Source organism: Tauraco erythrolophus, chromosome 4 (assembly GCF_009769465.1).
Source record: "Tauraco erythrolophus isolate bTauEry1 chromosome 4, bTauEry1.pri, whole genome shotgun sequence".
NCBI lineage: Eukaryota > Metazoa > Chordata > Aves > Musophagiformes > Musophagidae > Tauraco > Tauraco erythrolophus.
The window spans coordinates 20665134-20687211 of record NC_141468.1 but is presented as its reverse complement, the minus strand read 5'-3'; positions in this window follow the sequence as shown (position 1 = coordinate 20687211).

The following is a 22078-nucleotide window of genomic DNA, read 5'->3' as shown; positions in this document are numbered from 1 at the left end:
CTAATTACAAATGTACAAAGAAACTAATTTCCCAGAGCCATATAGAAGGGTCCTGCCATTTAAAAATGTGAAGATAGAAGGATTAAACATACTTTGGAAAGTCAGACTGTAGATAAACAGCAAAGGTTTAATCAAATTTTTGCTAAATATTTATACTTACAGCTTTGCAGTATCTATAACTAATATAAACCAAAGGAAAAAAAGCTACTGAAATGATAGGTATGTATGTTAACAATTTAGGATATATTGTAAAGAAAAGAGCATGGTCAGAGTGAAATACTTAATGTTTTGCTAGTTATTTAGTTACTACTTTCTTGTGTGAAGACTACCGATTGTTTCCTCAAATTTAAGGTTCACAAGCATAAACATATTTCATCCAATCAGTGTAATTAGAAATAAGGAGGCTACTATTTAAATTCCTGTGTCTCACTGAAAAGTGAACTGTCCTCCAAAACGATAGTGACCTCCCTGAGGAAGAGGAAACATTAGATGATTTACTTTCAAAGACAGATTAAAGTTCAATTATGGCACAGAAATAGTTATATATAGTTATATATAGAATAGTTATGTATACATTTTGATAATCACTGTATTATGAAGGTTTTCAGGAAGGAGTGTAAATCAGCTCTTTGACTTTCAAAAATCACCAGGGAATGGTACAGTCTGTTTATTCTTCTTGCTAGATCTTACTAATTAGCCAGTTCGCCCATGATGTTACTGAGTTGGAACTGCAGCTGCTGTATATGGAACATACTAGGGGGAACAAACCAATTTAACTCCTTTTATTCTGATGTTGACATGCTTTAGAATTTGTTGGGTTTACTGCACTGGACTCCAAAGTTGAGTTTTCACTCATTTATTTTCTTCATGTGCTGGCTGCATCTCTACATTACTTTTCCCCTACGGAAAATAGCTCATAAAAGCTCTAGCACAATACAGACATCTACAGCACAGTTATAAACCTAGAAAGCCAAGTGTGCCATATTTCACAAAAATACTGCCAGATCCTTTACTGAAGGGATGCAAGCAACAACTCCTTTAATATTCTCTTTGTTATTATGTTCCAGAAAAGAAAGAATTTGTATTGACGAGAAAGAATGAACTTAGAGGCCAGTGAAGTGTATTAAATTGGGGTTTTTTTCTTCAGGCATTTCATGTTTCCAGCTACCCTGGCCTCTTGAGACAGTACTGAATCAGTAACTGTAGTGTTGACAGGCATTCCTATGCTTGCATAATAAGACATAGCCTTTACCCAGCACTCACTGTAATATCCATTGCCTCAATGGCCTGTTTCAATGCAGTCCAATGTAGGATATGGCAAGGCATAGTGAGGTAATTTTTGAAATACTAAATCAAGAATGTAAACCAGGAGTACTTTAGTTATCACTTCAGATAAAAACTTAAATTTCAACAATTTCAGTAAGTGACCTATCAGTGGATGACTAAGAAATACCTTCTAAAAGGAGAATATTATTGCTACCCATTAGGCTGGTGTTTATTTTTAATGTCTGCAGAAATTCACAAACCCTTTCTTTAAGAAAAGCATTTTTTCTTCTCATCAAGAATTTTACTTCTTTTTTTTTTTTTTATCTTACGTACCTACCAATGTAACAACATTACCTGGAAATACGTTCTTCTTTCCTACTACCAGAAGAATGAAGTCTCAAAATATGGCTTTAGTTCCAAGTAAGATATGAGGCAAAATATCAAGTGCAAATAGTATCCTGAAAAATATTTGTGGACAGCTGTACCATGATTTGATTCCCAGAAATGCTACCTTGAAATATTTTCATTGCAGGGGTGTTACCACTGACAGCAAGTTCGGCCATGTCTGAAGCAGAAACATGTTTCGGCTGCCATTTCTGGAAGCTGAATTTCATGGAATAATGATAGCAGTGTTATTAGCTCTTTTAATGAGTAAATCACATTATATATGTGAACTTAATTTGACATGCTGATTAATATTTTCAGTTTATTAGTCTCAATATGGAATTAACCTCACCAGCAATAAAGTTAAAATATTTTTATTTACCATTCCTGCTGTTTATCTCTTCCTCTGCTGTGCTCACACTCTGTCCCTAAGTGTTGATGGGACCAGTCTTCCTCCAACAGAGGAGTGAGGAGTGTCACAGCAAGCCCTCACTGCCCTGAGACCTGCCCTGGGTGAAGAGTTCACCACCGGTGGGTGGATTCTCTTCCTCCTTAGTCTTGGGATTTACCAAGAGTTTAAGTTTATTTTTGTTTTCTTGCTTCAGGCTGCTGCCTTCTGGCTGCTCCCACCTGAGGTGTGAATGTGGCCCCATAGTCTTCCCCAGGGGCTCTTGTTTGTTGGGCAGTGACTCCCTGGCTTTGCCAGAACCTTCCCACAGAGGCCCTGGCAGAGCTCAAGCTCAGGCAGGGGAGGCAACAGGCACTTGGTCACAAGGCAGAAGCTGAAACCAACTCAGCCCAGCTCTGGCCAAGGTGAGCCCAGATCAGCCCTGAGACCTGTGCTCTCAGCTTAGGGCAGAGCCTGAGGACTTTAAAGTTGTGTGGTGGGTTGACACTGACCAACAGGTAGGCACACAGTGCAGGTAGACACAGATGCTTGCCCACCTTTCACTCTTCACCCCCAGAGAAGAGGGAATAGGGAGAAGAAAAAAAAAAGAAAAAAGAAAAAAAAATAAAACCAAACAACAAAAAACACCCCTTATGGTTTGAGATAAAGGCAGTTTAATAGGTGAAAGGCTGGGGGGTAAGGGATGCAAAGGCAGTCACAACCATTCGCAACTGAATTGACAACTGAGCAGTAGCCACCTTGGAAAATGAAAGCCTCTCCCCTCCCCTCTGCTTCTTCCTCTGCTACAGTTTTTGTTACTGATCATAATATTATTTGATATGGAATAACCCTTTGGTCAATTTGAGTCAGCTGTCATGGCTGTGCCCCTCTCATTCTCTTGCCCACCCCTGAGCTAGTTCTGAGAGGCCATAGTGGTGGGAAAAATAAAGCCTTGATGCTGTGCAAGCACTATTCAGTAACAATCAAAATACTGGTGTGTTATCAACACTGTTTTAGCCACAAATCCAAAATCTAACACCAGATGGGCTGCTATGAAGAAAGCTAACTCCATCCCAGCCAGACACAGTAAGCCTTGTAATGGTGAAAATCACATTAACTGAGCTATAATTGAGACTGGCAGTTAAGTAGAGGGAAAGACAGAAAAAAAGTTTTATATTTCTTGTCACGCTACATTATCATACAGTACTATCCAGTTTTGCTAGAACTATAGGAACACATTCATTTTCATGTGCTTTTGTTGCTTACATTATTTCTGATTTCTCAGGAAGGTTTTACTTTATGAGGATCATTTCATGAACATTGGGAAAAATTAGTTTTTATTATGTTATATCTTTCCTATCTGTCAAAATTAGTTCGCTTATATGAAGTTGAAAAAGATTTCAGGAAGAAAAAAAATAGTGAATCTCATAAAATCTTATTTTCATATACTCAAAGAAAATAAAGTAGTTGGAGAATCAACTATTTGTGATACCTTGGCATAGTTTGCAGCACTGAAGTATGTATTATTTGCAACTCTGTTTTCTGTAAGTGGAATTACTCTCAAGAAACTGATAAGTAGGTCAGAATCAAAGAAATTAAAAATTTGGATCTCAAGCTGCACTGCCAGGTAGTTCTTGAGAAACTGATGAAAAACAATTTCCAAGAGCTAAATCAAGAATGAGTTAATGCTGTACTTGACATAAAAGCAGATAAAGGAAGAGTGGCGTTGTAATGACTAGTTAATCTAAGGGGGTTAGAAACTTGAAAATCACATCACTAGAAAAAAAGCATGTTCTTACTATCATAGCTCTAATATATTCTCTAGGTTGGTACTTCCAACAAAATGCATCAATGCCTTTGACCTTTCCTAGAATAAAAACATTAAAGCTTCTAAACTGTTTTTTATAAAAACACAGGTGAGGTTTTAAATGATACTTTCAAGAACTAGATGTTGAAATAGCAATTCATCAGCATCAATACATACAGAAAATTGCTTTGTCAGAAGGTAAAAGACAAAGAAAAATATTTTACAGAGTGTATTGTGACCATGATCATAATTATGACAGAGATAAATCATGTGATAGAGCTCAGCCTGTGTCATATGGGGTAATTATAGTAATATCAGGTAAGATTATTAGACGCTTATTCTGTAAAACGGGTTTCGACTGTAGCTTAAACTTAAGTTACAGAAAAGTGGAGAAGGGTCCTCAAGTGAGTCAATTAGTCCATAGATAAACAAACACATTTTCATTTCTCATGCAAATTACTAATCTTTAATATTAGTTCACACATATAATAAATTCTTGTCACTCTTATTTGTATTGCTTTAAATTCTTACTAACTTTCTGATCTGCAAAACCCTGGTAAGATGAAGCATCTGAATTCAGCTTCTTAGATGAAATGGTTAAGGTATAAGTTTTATTTCTTTGATTTTATGTCTGACTTTTGCTTCAAAAACCACAAGCTTCAAGGTTAACTCTCCTCTGGCCTCAGTAGAGTTATATTATGTGATGCCAACCACTTGGAATTAATATTAAATGAGACTTATTTAAAAACATACAATACTTTTTGTGGATATTTCTCATGTTTTTCAGGATCTCCATGAAACTGAGGTCAGTTAGTATTTCCAGTGGATAGATCTATTTATTGACAAGTGATGACACATCACCATTGTATAGCTCTTTAGCCCCTCAGGCATTTTCTTGAAGTATTTTGCTTTTTACAGATTCTCATTTCTACATTTTTTTTTCCACTCCTCATTTGTAAATGCCAAAATGACAAAGAAAAAGATTAAAAAGAGAAAGTTAAAAATCATGGTAAAAGTTTAGCTTTTATTAAAGTTAGGGTTCTATGATTTTGAAATTAGTTTGTTGAAAGAGATCCAAAGAAGTCAATTAACAATAATATAGCATGATTCTAACTCGCTTGGATTCCAACAAGTCTTTGTTGGTCTGAGTCGAAATTTTAGTGAGTAATTAGTTTGTGTTTTGAAGTGAATGTAGATTGCAACGACATAACTGAAGGTTCTTGATGTTATTGGCATGATGCTGAGAGATACATGATTTTTTTTCCTCTCACCAGATGCACAGTGGCATGTTCACCTTCCGAACAAAGTAACATTGTCATTAATGAGCAGCACCAAAATGTCCTTAAACAGAACATCCCAATCCAATGATACTGAGAAAAGGTCATTCATATAGTTCAATCTTTCTAATACTACCATCTGTAATTTAGGCATTTTAATATGTTGGCATGTCAATAGTACACGTACTCCTAGTGACTGAGCAGTACTTAGGCAGTGGACTTTTTCTAAACAATACTGCAGAAGTTTTTTGTGGAAAAAAGATTATAAACTGCACAGCATAGAGCTCTGTATAAGACAACTTGACAAATTTGATTCCTTTGGAGGCACTACTCTGCAAGGCTTTTAAGACACTTGCATTTTGTCTATAATATTGTTATTTTCTGGTGACTTACATGCATTGACAACAGTAGTGATTTGCATGCCCCTACACCGTGCACCGTTGTGTATCTACAACACTGTGGGAAACACATAAGATTGCAGTGGATGCAAGCCTATATTAACGTTAATCATAATAGTAGATTTACAAATCTGTCACCACCTTTCAACCAAAGAAGTGACAGAGTATCTTGCTATGCTATTACTCATGTTGTAATTCCTCTTTCTTTTTTTTTCTTTTGCATGTCAGTGTTCCTTGACATTTTCTGACATTTGGATCTTTTTTCTGACTTTACCCTGAAGATACTGGTCTTTATCAAATGTGTTCCTTTGTTTAATTCTTAAGGTTGCAATATATTTCAGTGTCAATGATAAGTTTCACTGGGTGGTACAGCAGTTGCTGTATATTCCTCATTGCTACTGATTGTTATAACACTAATTTGGAGTAGGCAAAGTATACATGGTACATTTATTTTGTTCTTAAAGCAGCAACAGTTAATTCAATATTTAAAAGAGTACTAAATTCTGTTTTGGCATGGGTTTCATTCCAATGCCTCTGTATTAAGTACGTCACATCTACCGTCATTCTATGTACTTCAAAAAATGAATGTTATTTCCTATGTATATAATATTTAAAGCATCATACTAAATATAACATAGAATCATAGAATCACAGAATCATAGAATGGTTAGGGTTGGAAGGGACCTCAAAGATCATCTAGTTCCAACCCCCCTGCCATGGGCAGGAAAACCCTCCACTACACCAGGTTGCCCAAAGCCTCATTGTTATGGTTTGAAGTAGGGGGGGAGGTCCGGGTGGCAGAAGCTGCCCATCAGACCGGACTCCCGTCCCCCTCGGGGCTTGAGCCAATCGGCGCCTCTGCAAATTACCCTATTTACGTCGGACAAAGGAACCGGAAAGGTGTGCCTGTGCCCAGGAGCGAGGAGAAGGGAGGGGGGCACGGTCCCCGCTCCCGGCTCCCGGCCGGGCCGGTGGCCCGGGCCGAGCCCGATGCCCACCCCGTCGAGGATGGCGGCGGCGGAGCCGCTTGGGGAACTCGGGGAGAGCCCCGCTCCTGGGGCGCCCACCGGGCCGAGTTCAGCCAGAAAGGACTGAAATCTAAGAGAAACGGCCACACAGATAAGAGGTCAGTGAAGATGGAACGGAACAACGTGTGCCGCGGCTGAGTCCCCCTTGCGAGCGGCCCCTTGTAACAAGTCCTCGGTGGAGCAAGCAGATTCCCACTCGCAGCCCGTGGATGACCCACGTCGAGAAGAGATGCCAGAGCCTGAGCACGGTACGCATCTAGAGTCTGTGGGATGACCCCCGCCGATGGGGAGGTGCTTTGTTAAAGGAGATGCCTGAGCCTGAGGCTGTTGTGAATCATGGGCACAGGTCGAGGCGCATTTTACGCATTTTACGCATTTACGCATTTATGCATTTAAAGTCTCTATGGAGACGCATTTAAGGTCGACATGACGACCCACGCTGGAGCGCATTTAAAGTTTGTTGATGACCCACGCCAGAGCGAGTGGCTACAGCTCCTTAAAAGCCCAGGACTGGTAAAGCCCACACTTGGGGCAAATCAAATGGGGTAAGGATTTGCCCCCCAGCGGGTAGGATTCACTCTTTCGCCGTGAGTAGGGGATCCACTGGAGCAAGGGACAATGGTGTAAGGACTCCTTTTCCTTTAAGAGAAGCTGCAGTAACAACTTGGAATGTACTGACCTGCACTCCCCCATTCCCTGCCCCCCTGCGCCGCTGGGGGGAGGAGGTAGAGCTGGAAAGAAGAAGCAAAGGGGGGGGGAGTGGTGTTGTTTTTAAGACCTGGCCTTGTTTTCTTGTTATTCTCTCAAGTAACCGTTTTTGTGTGCTTTTTCTCTTTTGTAGGTAGCTGTTAATAAATAGTTTTGCTCTAAGAAAACAGCCTCTTTTGCCCGGGACCGTGGTTGGTGGGTGCTCCTCTGTTCCTGTCTCGATCCTCAGCTCTTTCATTACATTTTTTCTCTCCTCTCCATTTTACTGGACTGGGAGAGCTGCGTGGGGTTTAGTTGCCGGATCGGCCTAACCCACGACACTCATCCAACCTGGCCTTGAACACTTCCTGGGATGGGGCATCTACAACTTCTCTGGGCAACCTGTTCCAGTGCCTCACCACCCTCTGAATGAGAAATTTCTTTCTTATATCTAATCTAAATCTACCCTCTTTCAGTTTAAAGCCATTACCCCTTGTCCTATCACTACATGCCCTTGTAAAAAGTCCCTCTCCAGCTTTCCTGTAGGCCCCCGTTAAGTACTGGAAGGCTGCAATAAGATCACCCCGGAGCCTTCTCTTCTCCAGGCTGAACAGCCCCGACTCTCTCAGCCTGTCTTGATAGCAGAGGTGCTCCAGCTCTCGCTGGCTTCGTGGCCCTCCTCTGGACCAGCTCCAGCAGCTCCATGTCCTTCTTGTGTTGGGGACTCCAGAGCTGAACGCAATATTCCAGGTCTCACGAGAGCAGAGTAGAGGGGCAGAATCACTTCTCTTGACCTGCTGGCCGCGCTTCTTTTGATGCAGCCCAGGATAACCGTTGGCTTTCTGGGCTGCCAGCGCACAATGCCGGCTCATGTTGAGCTTCTCATCCACCAGCACTCCCAAGACCTTTTCCTCAGGGCTGCTCTCAATCCATTCTCTGCCCAGCCTGTACTTGTGCTTGAGATTGCCCTGACCCATGTGCAGGACCTTGTACTTGGCCTTGTTGAACTTCATGAGGTTCTTACAGGCCCACCTCTCCAGCCTGTCAAGGTCCCTCTGGATGGCATTGCTTCCCTCCAGCGTGTCCAAAACACCACACAACTTGGTGTCATCTGCAAACTTGCTGAGGGTGCACTCGATCCCACTGTCCATGTCTCCAACAAAGATGTTCAATAGCACTGGCCCCAGTACTGACCTCTGAGGAACACCACGTGTCACTGGCCTCCACTTGGACATTGAACCGTTGACCACAACTCTTTGAGTGTGACCATCCAGCCAATTCCTTATCCACCTAGTGGTCCATCCATCAAAAACATGTCTTTCCAGTTTAGAGACAAGGATAGTCCTAAGCAGAAAACTTATGTAAGAATTACTTCTACATTTAAGTAATCTGTATCTCCTTTTTCTAACAAAAAACTAATTCTGCTTTGAAAACTATAAAGACTTACAGACTGAAACCTCATTTACCAATAAATCATTTACTTATGTTCTCAATATGAAAATACATGAGGCATAAAACTATAGATTTTTAACTGAACTCAAAATGTGCTCTGGAAAGTAAATAATTCTGTCAGAAATTTTGAGGGTTTTTTACTTAATATATAGCCTAAAAGCCATGAAGAAAACAGCAATTTTATTTCTTTTTACTTTTTGTGGGATATTGTGAGCCATTTCTTTGCTTATATTGAAAGAGCATCTAATTTCTCACAGAAGAGAAAGTAAAATATACCAAAGCCTTAGGGTGCTTAAATGAAAATAGATGAAACAGCTGTGATATCTCCTTTTCCCTTTACATCCACCCACAGTCCACGTATAATAATCTGGAAAACAATACTGAAAATTGTTTTGCTCACAGTGAATTAAACTGTATTATTGAAGAAAGGAGGGAAGATATGGCAGTAGTTTTAGCATAAAATCCATCACAGGTACTGCAAATCATGCACATGTAGAAAACTTCCCAAGTTAGTTTGCCTTGGTTAGTAAAGTTGCATATATATGCATGCATATGTCTTTCTATATACTTATATAAAAATACATTTCCAAAAAAGATTATATTACAGTTTAGGCAAAACTATAAATTTAAATAATTAGAATAAAAATTCTTCTGGTGAGAATAGGGATTAAGGAATTAGAGATGTGCATTTTTCAAAAGTTGCAACAAACTTGTTAAATACTCAAAAAGAACACACTAACCACTGGAAGAAGTAGACATAAGGATGAGGTTCTTCTGAAGAATAAAGTTTTCGCTTTAACACTAATTGCAATCAAAGATACAGATGTAGAAAATTTTATCTGCAGTCTAATTTATAGAGAAGTACCAGGCACCAGATGGAGAACTGTTGCATGTCCGGTTGGATGTGCTGCTTTTTTCCTGTGTTACTCTGCTGGAATTTCTGTGTACATTAGTAAAGCAGCTTATGTCTTTGGGAAGGAATATCTTTCCTAGGTATATTTAAAGTATATAGCACTGTACCAGGAATTGTTCTTTATTAGGTGAGAATCAGCAGTATTGCTGTGACGTGAATGGATGGGGTAGACTCCATATAGGAATAAGAAAAAGATGAAATTTTAACATTAAGACCCAGCTTTAAAGCTGAATACAACTGGATCAGCCTTTGCTACTGTCTTTCTGCAGACTTGATATTAAATCCATCAGGACTTGTTCTGCAAGATCATTCCACTGTGCTTCTCTAAATATTTTCTCAGTATTCAAGTCTCTCTGAAAGTTTTCAGAGAGTTGGAGAACTGTGAAGAAACTATATGAAATACAGGTTTTATTTATTGTTAGAGAGCTATAGAATTCAAAAGGATAACTAATAAGTATATGGAGCTAGTTGCTAGGATTCAAGCATATAAAGCTCACTTCTTAGGTGCGCTTTGCTAGGCCCTGCTGATGCTTCCTCCATGCAGCAATTTACAACAGTTTTTAGGACACTTCTTTTTACTTTCTAAAATAGGTAATGCAAATACAGAAACGTTATCTTTTTGGTATTTACGCTCATTCACAGACCTGTTAGCACTGGTCTGGTACAAAAATAAAATAATTAAGATGATATATCCATCATCTTTATAATTTCATGCATGTGCTTCATTCCTCACAGCTTACTTTTCTGACAATAGTGTTTTATAGGCTATTTCTTTTTACTTCATTGACATTTTTACCAAGTTAACATACGTATTGCAAAAAAAAAAATGCACATCACGATAGGAAGACATATATGTAGAAAGTATTAGTTATAGATCTAGTTTGCTGTGTTCTCCTTGATTACTTTAGTGGCTGTAAGAAGAGAATGTTAGGTCCTGGCTTTAGTTTTAACTAGCATCCTGTACCAGCTTGTTACAACACTTACCAAAACCTGCATACCAAATGCACAGACAACTATCTGCTCAGCTACACTTGTCTCCAGGTATCATAAAAAGGAAGGCAGAGCCACAATTTCATTATCACATAACTTCTGGGGTTACATCTGACTCTACACTATTGCCCTTCCCACATTCATTTTGGCTAGTCTAGCTTTACATCATACTTCCTATTACAATCTTTTCTAGCACTGTGGTTTTGGAGAGGGTTTTTCCCTATCGTGGATACTTTCTTTCCTTTCTTTTTACAAGGCAAGAAAATGGAAATACTTTCTTTAAAGGAGAAACTAGGCACTATACCATTGGGAAAAGACTTTCAGGTCAGTGGCAAAGAACTATGACCCTCTGATAGTGCCTGCATATACTTGGAACCTTTTACACAATCATAACTTTTTTGATTGTGTAACAGTTTCTCAGCGCCATGTAGCTGTGCAGATAGGTTGTGGTGAGGTATGCCTCAGCCAGCTTTGAGAACAGTAGGCTAAATCCCACTACAGATGGAGTCTGGTGGAGAGCTATTAATCAAGTAGCCAATTAGCCATCTCTCATGATAGCAGCCTTCAACATCATGTGACACAGCACATACCAGCTGTAATTATACAGGACTGATGATCTTTTGGGAAAAATTGCACATAGCCACAGAAGTCTTACCACCCAGCCTTCCCCTTCACGTGACATCTTATGATCCGTCCTTCTGCTGTAATGAATTTAATAGAACCATTGTGTTTTAGAAAGAAATGTCTATTTGAAATTAAAACCATAGTTAAGATAATATGCAGAAGATCTTGTTAAACAGAAAATAAATAAGAAAATTTGGGGGTTTTATAACACAAACTTGAAAGAAAGTTTCCATCAATTTTAACAAATTCTACCCAATAAGATCTTCCTTAAAAACATTTGTTATTTTTGTAATGAATCAGTTGCCTAGTCAAAGACATCCAAGTAAAAAGAAACGAGCATCATATGGACAGCAGTACAATGATATAAGAAGGAAAAAAGAAAGAGCCTTTGAGACATGCAGCTTAAAACAGAAGGAGGATGTGGGGAGATTCAAATAATAAGGATTTATCCCTACGAATAAAGTAAGAGAAAATCTGAACTTGACTGCAGCCAAGAAAAGAACTGTACTTGCCTGTTTCACCTTTGGATAATCAGCGCTAACAAAACCTCAGAGGCCAACTATAAGGATTCTACTCAAGGGAAGCAGTTCTAAGTTCTGCCTTGGGCTTCATGAGATCTGGTTGCCAAAGGCAGCACAAAAGATGCTGTGATTCAGCAACCCTTCTCCGTGCACTGTGTTTGCCCAAATGTTATGTTTAGCTTCCTCCTTGTGTTTTCACCACCTGCATCCCACAGCTTGTTGGAAGACCAGATCTGTGTCAGAAGGAAATATGAGGGATGAAAATGTTTCACTGAGGATATAAACATGAAGAATCTCATTAACAAATTGTATCATACCATAATACATATGAGGAATTTAAGGAAGAAATTTTTTACGATAGGGGTTGTGAGACACTGGAACAGGTTGCCCAGAGAGGTGGTAGGTGCCTCATCCCTGGAAACATCCAAGGTCAGATTGAACAGGGCTCAAATATCCCTGCTCATTGTAGGGGTGTTGGACTCGATGACCTTTAAAGGTCCCTTTCAAACCAAACTATTCTGTGATTCTATGTCAGGAAACAAAAAACTGCTGTTCCTTCTTCCTCATGCTCTTCCTCTACTCTAGTGTGGAGTGCCTCCCAGAGGATACAGTCCTTCACAGATTTCTCCAGCGTGGGTTCTTCTCACAGGTTGTAGTTCTTCAAGAACTACAATACTCCAGTATGCTTCCTTTCCACAGAATACAGCCCTTCAGGAACAGGCTGCTCCGGCGTTGGTCCCTCACAGGTTCACAGTTCCTGTCAGAAAATCTGGTCCTGTGTGGACTCCTCTGCACGGGCTGCAGTCCCTGCCAGAAGCCTGCTCTTGTGTGGGATCTCCAAGATCTGCAAATTCCTTCAGGGCATATTATCCACAGGCTGCAGTGTGGATATCTGCTCCAGCAGGGTCCTCCATGGGCTGCAGGGGCATAGTCTGCATCGCCATGGTCCTCTCCATGGGCTGCAGGGGAATCTCTGCTCCAATGCATGGAAAACCTCCTCTACCTCCTTCTTCACTGACTTGAGTGTCTATATGGTTGTTTCTCTCACTTTTTTTCACTCCTTTCTCTCATACCTGCTGTGCAGTGTTTTTCACTCTTTTTACGATATGTCATCACAGAGGCACCACCAGTGTCACTGATGGGCTTAGTTTTGGCTAGCCAGCTTTGGAGCTGGCTGAAGCTGTCTCTGACATGGGGCAGCTTTTGATGTCTTCTCACAGAAGCTACCCCTGCAGCTCCCCTGCTACCAAAACCTTGCCGCATAAACCTAATACTTTACCAAATCAAGAAATAGAAGACATAATGTCAATTTAAGTGTAAAATTTCACAAGCTCTTCCAAAGAAAAGACGGTCATACAGAAGTCATGGATTCCTTCTGTTCTTGTTTTCTGTTTGACTGTGAGGATCCTGTAAGTAAGAAACACAGGCCTGATCCAAAGCCAAATGAACCCATTAACTGTGTTTCTGGTGAATGCAAAAAACACTAACAGAAATCAGTCCATTAATTTTTCACTGCCTCAGATGATGTGCATTGTTTTTAACTTCAAAGGCATGCACAAAGTTCCAAAAAAAATCCTGTTACTACTCACTACTGAAAGTGTAAGCATGCAAAATAATTTAAAAACAGTACAAAGGATAACATACAAGTAAATTATTAGCTGTCACCTTCCCACAGGGAACAATTGCTAGCCTTGAAAAAACAGCCACCCAGTTATCAAAAGGATAATAAGAATCCTGAAACCATCCTAAAAGTAAAGTACTAACAGCAGTTTTCTCTTTTGACAATTAATATTAATTGTTCATTTGGCCCTAGAGTTTTGATTTTTTTAAGCCTGTAATTCATTTACTTTTTGTTTCATCTGTTAAAAAAAATGGAGAAAAGTAATTATTGACAGAAATAGCAAACTCGTATTAATCACAATTACAAGCAGTAATGTCTGATTACAATTTTTAATCAATCATGCTATTCCATGTTTAACTCACTAATGTTGGGACCACTAGAGTGGACAGCCATCTGTGCCTCTGTAAAATTAGAAATATGATGAATTATAGCCACTGGTAGTTTGAGGCTATACCATGAATACAAATCATTAGAGCTGTGACAATTTTAACATACTGCCAAAAAAATTTTATCAGAACTGCGTTTACAGTTCTTCTTCTTGTCATGGAAAAAAAGTACCTAGAGAAAGATCTGCTCTTCACTCATCAGCTTTTCATAATGATTTACAACTAAATGAAAAAGACAAAGCTCTCCTAACTTTCTGTTTATATAGAACAAATCCTTTTTGTCATAGTTAGTGCTGCAGTCTAAAGATCACATACTGCTGTTATCTCAGGTGCTTGCTATTTAGAGTAAGTCTATTAACTTCCAAGATTTTCAGATAACATTTCTCTCAAGTATTACGTTTAGTCAAGTTACTGGATATTCATCACCAATATGAATGAGAGCAGAATTGGATCCCTTGGGAATAGGTGAATTCACTGATCTGTCAATATGATAAACTTTGAACGGTAAGAGAATAAAATGGCAACTCCTTTGAAACTACAAATAAAATAGAACTTAATTCCTTAGAGAAGTTAGTAATAACATAAAGTCATAACACGCATTTTCCGAATATATCTAATTTATGGTCAGAACCAGTAATGCAGACTTTTCATTTTTACGCCAATTATCTTCTGCTAAAGGAAAAGATTTATTTAAAAAAAAAAACCTAATGAGATGACTTATTTTTCATAATTAAATTTTAAATGGTTGTTCACCATTATTTTTAGGACTACTGTAAATGTCTGACATGTCTTACTATTCCAGACAATAAAAGAATAATTCAGGTTGGAAGGGACCTTAAAAGATCCTCAGTCCAAACTCCTGCTCAAAGTATGGTCAACTATGTAGTCAGACGTGTTTGATCAGGGCTTTATTCACTCCCAGGCATGAAGAGAGACTCCACAATCACTCTGGGCAGCCTGTGCCATGGCCCAAAAGTCTTCATGGGCAAAAGATTTATCGTTACATGCAGTGACAACCTCTCTTGGTTCAATTTATACCCTTTGTCTCTATTCTCCCATCATGTGTCACTGTGCAGGTCCTGGCTTCATCTTCTCCATTGCCTACCTGTAGATGTAGGGGAGCTGCTGTTTGGTGCCTCTAAAGCTGTCCTTGCTCCGGGATGAACAAGACCAGCTCCCTCAGCATCTCCTTATAGGGAAACTGCTCTATACTGCACTACATTTAACCAATGTAGTGGCCCTACACTCCAGTTACTCCAGTCTTTCCATGTCTCTCATGCATTAGAAGATCAAAACTGGATGCAATACTCTAGATGTGTAGTACTAATAAATATTGAACGAAAAGGGATAAACAATTTCCTCAATTTACCAGCCATGCCTCTGCTAATGCAGACCAGGATGTAGTTAGCATTCTTTACTACTAAATCAAATACATGTTTACAGTGGTTACTGTTTTCAGATTCATGTGGTTGTGCAGAACCATATTGTAAAAAAACCAGTTGTTGTCAGTCTTGGTTTCAAAACAAAATTATTACCTTACTTCCTTCAAACCACTGTGATTTTTTTTCTCTTTTATGTTTCCATAGTCATGCGAATTGCTTGAGTAATTCCCCTATTTTAGACGTTCATTGTCAATATGTATTTAAAACAGGCAAAGATGTAACAAAGAGAGTTTCTCCAGCTGTACTGTTTCGAATCATTGGTTAAATATCATCCCCTTCAAAAAGATAGACAGTAATCACCTTGCACCATTTAGGATTTAACATTCTTTCTCCTCGGTGTGTATTCATCACAATTGAGGATGATGTTTTACTTGAAATGTTAAATGTTTCTGTTATTATTAGAGGGTACCACAGCCAGTATTACTTTTTAGAATAAGGTCCGTAAGTGCCTCAGCCCCCTATTAGGATGATAGATCTCAGAACACAAATGAATGTGTGATTTTGTGCCCTATGGGAACAAAAATTTGGTTTGGACAAAAGACTGTAATCAAATAAGAAACTGGATTCCAATCCTAATTCTGTGAATAAACATACTCTGCTAATTGTAATCTTTGATCTAAACATACTCAGTGATTGACATATGAAAATCTAAATCTAGATTTAGCTCAAAATTTCATGGTGTCAGCACTTTTTTTTTGTTTAAAAAAGAGCTTTGAATAGTTGGATACTTGCCACACAGCTGCTCACTTACCCTCCCCTGCCCTCAAGGGAATCAGGAAGAGAATTAAAGGAGAAAAGGGAAAAAGACATGTGGGTTGAGATAAGAACAATTTAATAATAATAGTATATGAATATATACATATGTATAATGATAGTAATATATACAAGCAAGTGATGCACAGTATAATTGCTCATCACCTAGTGACAAAGGTCTGTCCCATCCCAGCTAACAATCCCAAAACCGATAAATCCTGACACCATAATCCTTGGTGAGTGAGAGGCCCAAAGAGAATGAGAGAGAGCGAGCACTCCCAGAGTCTGAGAGTGAGAGCCTCTGAAAGAGCAGAAGATTTTCTTTCCGGTCAACCCTCGTCTTTATACTGGATATGACGTTGCATGATATGGAATATTGCATTGACCAGTTTAGCGCTCAATCCTAAATCTAAGTTCGAATCATAAGGGGAGTTGTGGACCCTTTGTCTCAGCCATGCTCCCCCCCAGCCTGTTGTGCTCCTGCACACTGGCAAAGAATGAGAAGCTGAAAGGTCCTTGAGGTCTCAGTGCCAACTATAAACATCAGTTGGATATCAGCCTTCTTGTCACAGAGAATCCCAGACTAAATCCAAACCACAGAGCTCTTCTAGCTGCTCAAAAGAAGAACTAGCTCTGTTGCAGCCAAAACCAGGACAACAGTTCAACATAAAAGTAAAGAAAAAGAGATAAAGGTGTTTACTTTGAAATAAATATTTGGTGATTCTTAGTCACTCAACATTTTAAGAAAGAAAACAAAGGAGGTAATGTCGTAGTTCTTGAAATGACTTTCATGTTAGGTTTGCTTTGCTGTCCTGAAGCATCTTATAACAACTTCGTGGTGAGCATCATCACAATATATGCGTTTTCCAAGCGTATATGAAAGGAACAATGAAAAGATAACAGAGAAAATCTGAACCTTTGTCATCAGTGGTTTTGGTGCTTGCCTTCCATTATAAAGAAAGATATGATTTATTTTCAGGCTGTGTCATGTTTCACCAGAATGAGCACAAAAAAAATGCAAATATATATCGATTTTATACAGAGGTCAGTACAAGTGACAAGCAATCTGTGAAAAAGTTAGCAGTCCTAAGTAAGAAAAGTAATTAGAAAGATGACTATAACCTTTCTTTAATGAATAGCAATAATAAATTACTTCCTTGGTGTTCTTGTGACCCTGTCAAGTTAGCAAGGTGGTCTTTCCTGAGTCAACTCTATGTTTCGAACCCTTTTGTAATCACAGTTTCACAGTTGGGGAAAATAGCACCATTCATTAACTGATCACTCATTATTTGCATGTGTAGTGGGAAAGAAACATTCTGATTCATCTTCCTCTGTTCTGCAGAGTTCTTGGGAGAAAAAAATGAGGGAAATTTGTCATCCTTAGGTCCTCAATGTGTTTTTATTTCTTCTTGGTACTGTTGTTTGAATAATTCCCTTGTCAGCATCGTGGTAGGCTAGCGAGCAAGAAGACATTATAGCTTTAGCAGCTAGCTCTGATGCACGAAGCACATGAAAAATGTAGTCCTAAAACTAGCATTGGTGTTTTGAGTTTCATTAAAGCTATTTACCAATAAGAGATAGAATCATAGAATCATAGAATGGTTAGGGCTGGAAGGGACCTTCAAAGGTCATCTAGTCCAACCCCCCTGCAAGGAAAAGGGATATCTCCAACTAGATCAGGTTGCTCAGGGCCTCGTCCAACCTGGCCTTGAATGTCTCCAGGGATGGAGCATCCACCACCTCTCTGGGCAACCTGTTCCAGTGTTCTACCACTCTCATGGTAAAAAATTTTTTCCTAATATCCAATCTGAATCTACCTCCCTCTATTTTAAAACCATTACCCCTTGTCCTATCACAACAGGCCCTCCTGAACAGCCTCTCCCCATCTTTCCTGTAGGCCCCCTTGAGGTACTGGAAGACCACTATAAGGTCACCCTGGAGCCTCCTCTTCTCCAGGCTGAACAGCCCCAACTCTTTCAGCCTGTCCTCATAGGAAAGGTGCTCCAGCCCTCTTATCATCTCCGTGACCCTCCTCTGGACCCTCTCCAACTGGTCCATGTCCTTCTTGTGTTGGGGGCTCCAGAACTGGATGCAGTACTCCATGTGAGGTCTCACGAGGGCAGAGTAGAGGGGGAGAATCACCTCCCTCGACCTGCTGTCCACGCTCCTCTTGATGCAGCCCAGGACGCGGTTGGCCTTCTGGGCCGCAAGAGCACATTGCCGGCTCATATTGAGCTTCTCGTCCACCAGTACTCCCAAGTCCTTCTCCTCAGGGCTGCTCACGATCCATTCTCCGCCCAGTCTGTATTTGTGCCTGGGATTGCCATGACCCAGATGTAGGACCTTGCATTTGGCCTGGTTGAACTTCATGAGGTTGGCACGGGCCCACCTCTCTGGCCTGTCGAGGTCCCTCTGGATGGCATCCCTCCCTTCCAGCATGTCGATGGCACCACACAGCTTGGTGTCATCAGCGAACTTGCTGAGGGTGCACTCCATGCCACTGTCCACGTCACCGACAAAGATGTTGAAGAGGGCCGGGCCCAACATGGACCCCTGAGGGACGCCACTCGTGACCGGTCTCCACTTGGACATCGAGCTGTTGACCACCACTAGATATATGTAAGAAAATCTACCTATGTACATGAATTTGAGATTTTGCCTGCTAGCATGAACATCTTTTATGATAGACAGCCATTGATTTAGAAACGCTGTAATTGACATCCAATATTTTGAGGCTTTTTGCTCTTAAAGAATCCCAGACAATACAGTGACTGGAAACTCTTTGCCAGGTATGGGATGGGGAGGTTCTTACTCCTATGAGATGAGATGCAACAACTGTTTTAACATTTCACTAAGGAGTAGGGGGAAAGGAGGAAAAAAGACACATTCAATTCGTTTTCAATCAGTACATCCACTGCAGCAGTACCTAAGAGCAGTCTGTGTGTTAACACATATGGTGAATTCAGCTGTCATGATTTTCAAAGTAGTTCTGTCTATAGGTTAATATTTAGCAACTTTCATAAATAGACTCTTTGATTGTGTCTCCTAGACATGTTTAAAGTTAACATCCCTCATAAGGTTTTAAGGCAACACTTTTTCCTGGTATTAGTATCTTTGTATGCCTGTAACAGTATTACAGAAGCTAGTAAGAGATAAAATATTCATCCCATGGATAGCCAGGAAAAAAAATAATAATAAAAAATAATAATAATTTTAAAAAATCCCAACCAACCAAAAAAATCTCAGAGAAACTATAGACTGACATTGGGAATATTTGGTGCTATAACTTTTTTTCAGAAATCTGAAAATGCATTTTTTACACAGAAAAGCACTGTTTTCACTGAATACTCATTTTGAGCTATGATATATGCAACAAGAATACATAATTCCAAAAGCATCGGTTGGAGTAGAAAAGTAACACTACAGCTCCTGAATGGGGTTACACCTCTGCTTATATCGAAGTTAATACATTCTGTGGTTTATATCTTCACATAACTTCTGAAATAACAATAAAAATTGGACTATTGCCTCTGATAACCCAATTAAGTAATTATTAATGTATACTGTAAAAAATCTTCAATTCTTCTATTCCTGCAATTATCATCAATGTATAGATTTCAAAAACCGATAAGAAAATCTTTGTTTTTCTTTAAGTACAACTTGATCTTGATCATTATCTACTACAAATGATGAATTTGAATCCAAATATTCTTTTTGGTATTATTCTGATACAGTTTATAGCTGAAGACAAAACTTATAGTATCTATTTTTCAGGTTTGATCTACAGTCAAGGGAAGTCACACGCAAAATATTTTTGCTACTTGGAGACAAAAGTTCACATTAAAAACTTCTGAGATTTAATTTAATTTGGATTCAAACCCAAGTGACATTGCTTTAGAGAAATTAATTCAGATTAAAACAATTCTCCCTTCAGTGCACTCAATTTTTACAAAAATCTAAATTAAATTCTAGATTTCTGTAAGAAAGAAACTGTGTACACTTTGATTATAAGACCTTTCCAACCTCAAAATTTTATTAAAACATGTATACTGGAAGAGGAACTGGAAGATTCTTGTGGAACTTCCTTCCCAGGCCTCATCCTCAGTCATATATCTGACTTTAAAAAGTCTAAGAGACAAGCTAAATGTCTTCATATTTTATTGTAGGCTGTGAGAATAACCTGCAATAATGGCTTTTCAAAATATAACTGTTAAATTCTGTAAACATCAGGGACTGAGAATCTTTCTAGGCTACTACTCTTGTCATATGGGTAGAGTCCAAAAGCCCATCGAGGATGCAGTGTTTATGTTCAATGGGCTGCCAAAATGTAATTAAAATTTTTTGGAATACTTACATGTTAGCACATTTGAAAGAAAAAAAGCATCATAAAGGAAAAGGGAATGTAATTTATCACACTAAAATAAGTATGCTGAAAAAATGTGGGCTGCGTTTTAGAGACATTGCCAACAACCAGTCATGCGTGTCTATTCTTCTGCCAGTGCTAATCTTGTGCATTGTACTTTCCTTTCTTTCCCTTTTTAAAAATTCTTTGTTCTATTGAAAAATACGAGCGAGGAGCACAGGAGATGTGGGTGGAAATAGGCAGAGAAGAAGTAGAGAAAAAAATGTAATGATACCACCTCGGTTTTTACCACATATTCTGACACTGGGAATTTGGGAATACACACAGTGATATTCCATCATTTAGGCCATTTCAAAAATCTTAAACATATTACTTTTTCCTTATCCACTGAGAGATATAACCATATGACTGCAGTATGTCCCTATCTAAATAAAATTGATTTTCATTCTCATAACTGTTGCATTTTTAAGGTTGAAATTAGCAAGTATTCATCTTGTATTGCATAGCTCTGTCTTTGGTTTCAGTGAAAAAATATTTAGGAAAATACAGACACGATATTTTATACAGATATTTGTATTAAAAGGTAGGACCACTGACAGAAATCTCATCCTAACCTTGATGGAGGAATTATCACTTATTTCCATTTTTTTGTGTTATTCATGCCATCTATCCTGGAATCAACAAGCGGATGCCTAATTTAAGTCTAATACCTAGTCTTCTGCTATAATAAGAGATAATCGCCTCCACATAGCACTTCATCTAAGCCACAGATGGGAAGGGTGTATTGTAACACATCTCTGTTCAGTGACTACAGGTCTTTGCGGAAGATGTCTGGAATCTCCGGAATAGAAAAAGTAGTGAAAAAGGTCCAGCTTAAATATTTAGGCCCAGAGAAAGTCAATCAGAATTCCAGGCTTTTAAAACACAGCACTTATCTGTTTTGATAAAAGTGAAAAAACTACTTCTTTGTCCTCTGTTTTTTTCCCTACTTTTTGTACAGTTCAGTTGAACAAGTCTACACCCACATCCTGGTAAGTATACCAGGTGTGCAGCTCATCAGATCTCATTTAATTGCTTTCTTCCTGTGAGTTGTGCAGATCTTTCCTTTAGCAATGGAGGAGAGAGAAACACTATTTATTCAAAAAAGAGTTCAAAATGTGACTAAAATACTCACAAATTTTACTGGAGGAAGTTACAGTCCTTTAAAGTACTTAAAACCTCATTGTTTCACAAATATTTAAATGTTAAGCAGTTAAAAGGAAGATTGAAGTCTTGGTTAGATTACTATAACTGATAAAGAGCTATGACTGCAAGCTAAAAATCTGACAGTGGCTGATGAAAATTCAACACATGTAGTTGCAACAATTATGCCATGCAGGTCTGTTTAAAAAAGGAAAGCAACACTGTTCTCTTCTCTATCTTTTTTTTTTTTTTCTTTTCTTTAATAGACAGGTTTGTATGTTTAAAATAGTATTATCAGGATCATTGTATGCGCATCAGTCCAGAGTTTGTGCTTTTTTTCCTCTTAGAATCAGAGTCAAGACCATTGCTGTCTTTTAACAAGAATAATGATCAACCGTTTTAGAACAAAAACTCCCAGGTGTCATCCACAAAGACTAAGCTATTAGTTATATCTGTAGAACTTTCTCACCCAAGCTCAACCAGCCAGCATCCCTAGGTAAAGGCAAAAGTTAGGAGTGCTGGCTTTCTTCTTTTATTCACATGACTCCCTACCCTGATCTAGATATAGATTTAGATCTTCTTCAGTCATCTAAATG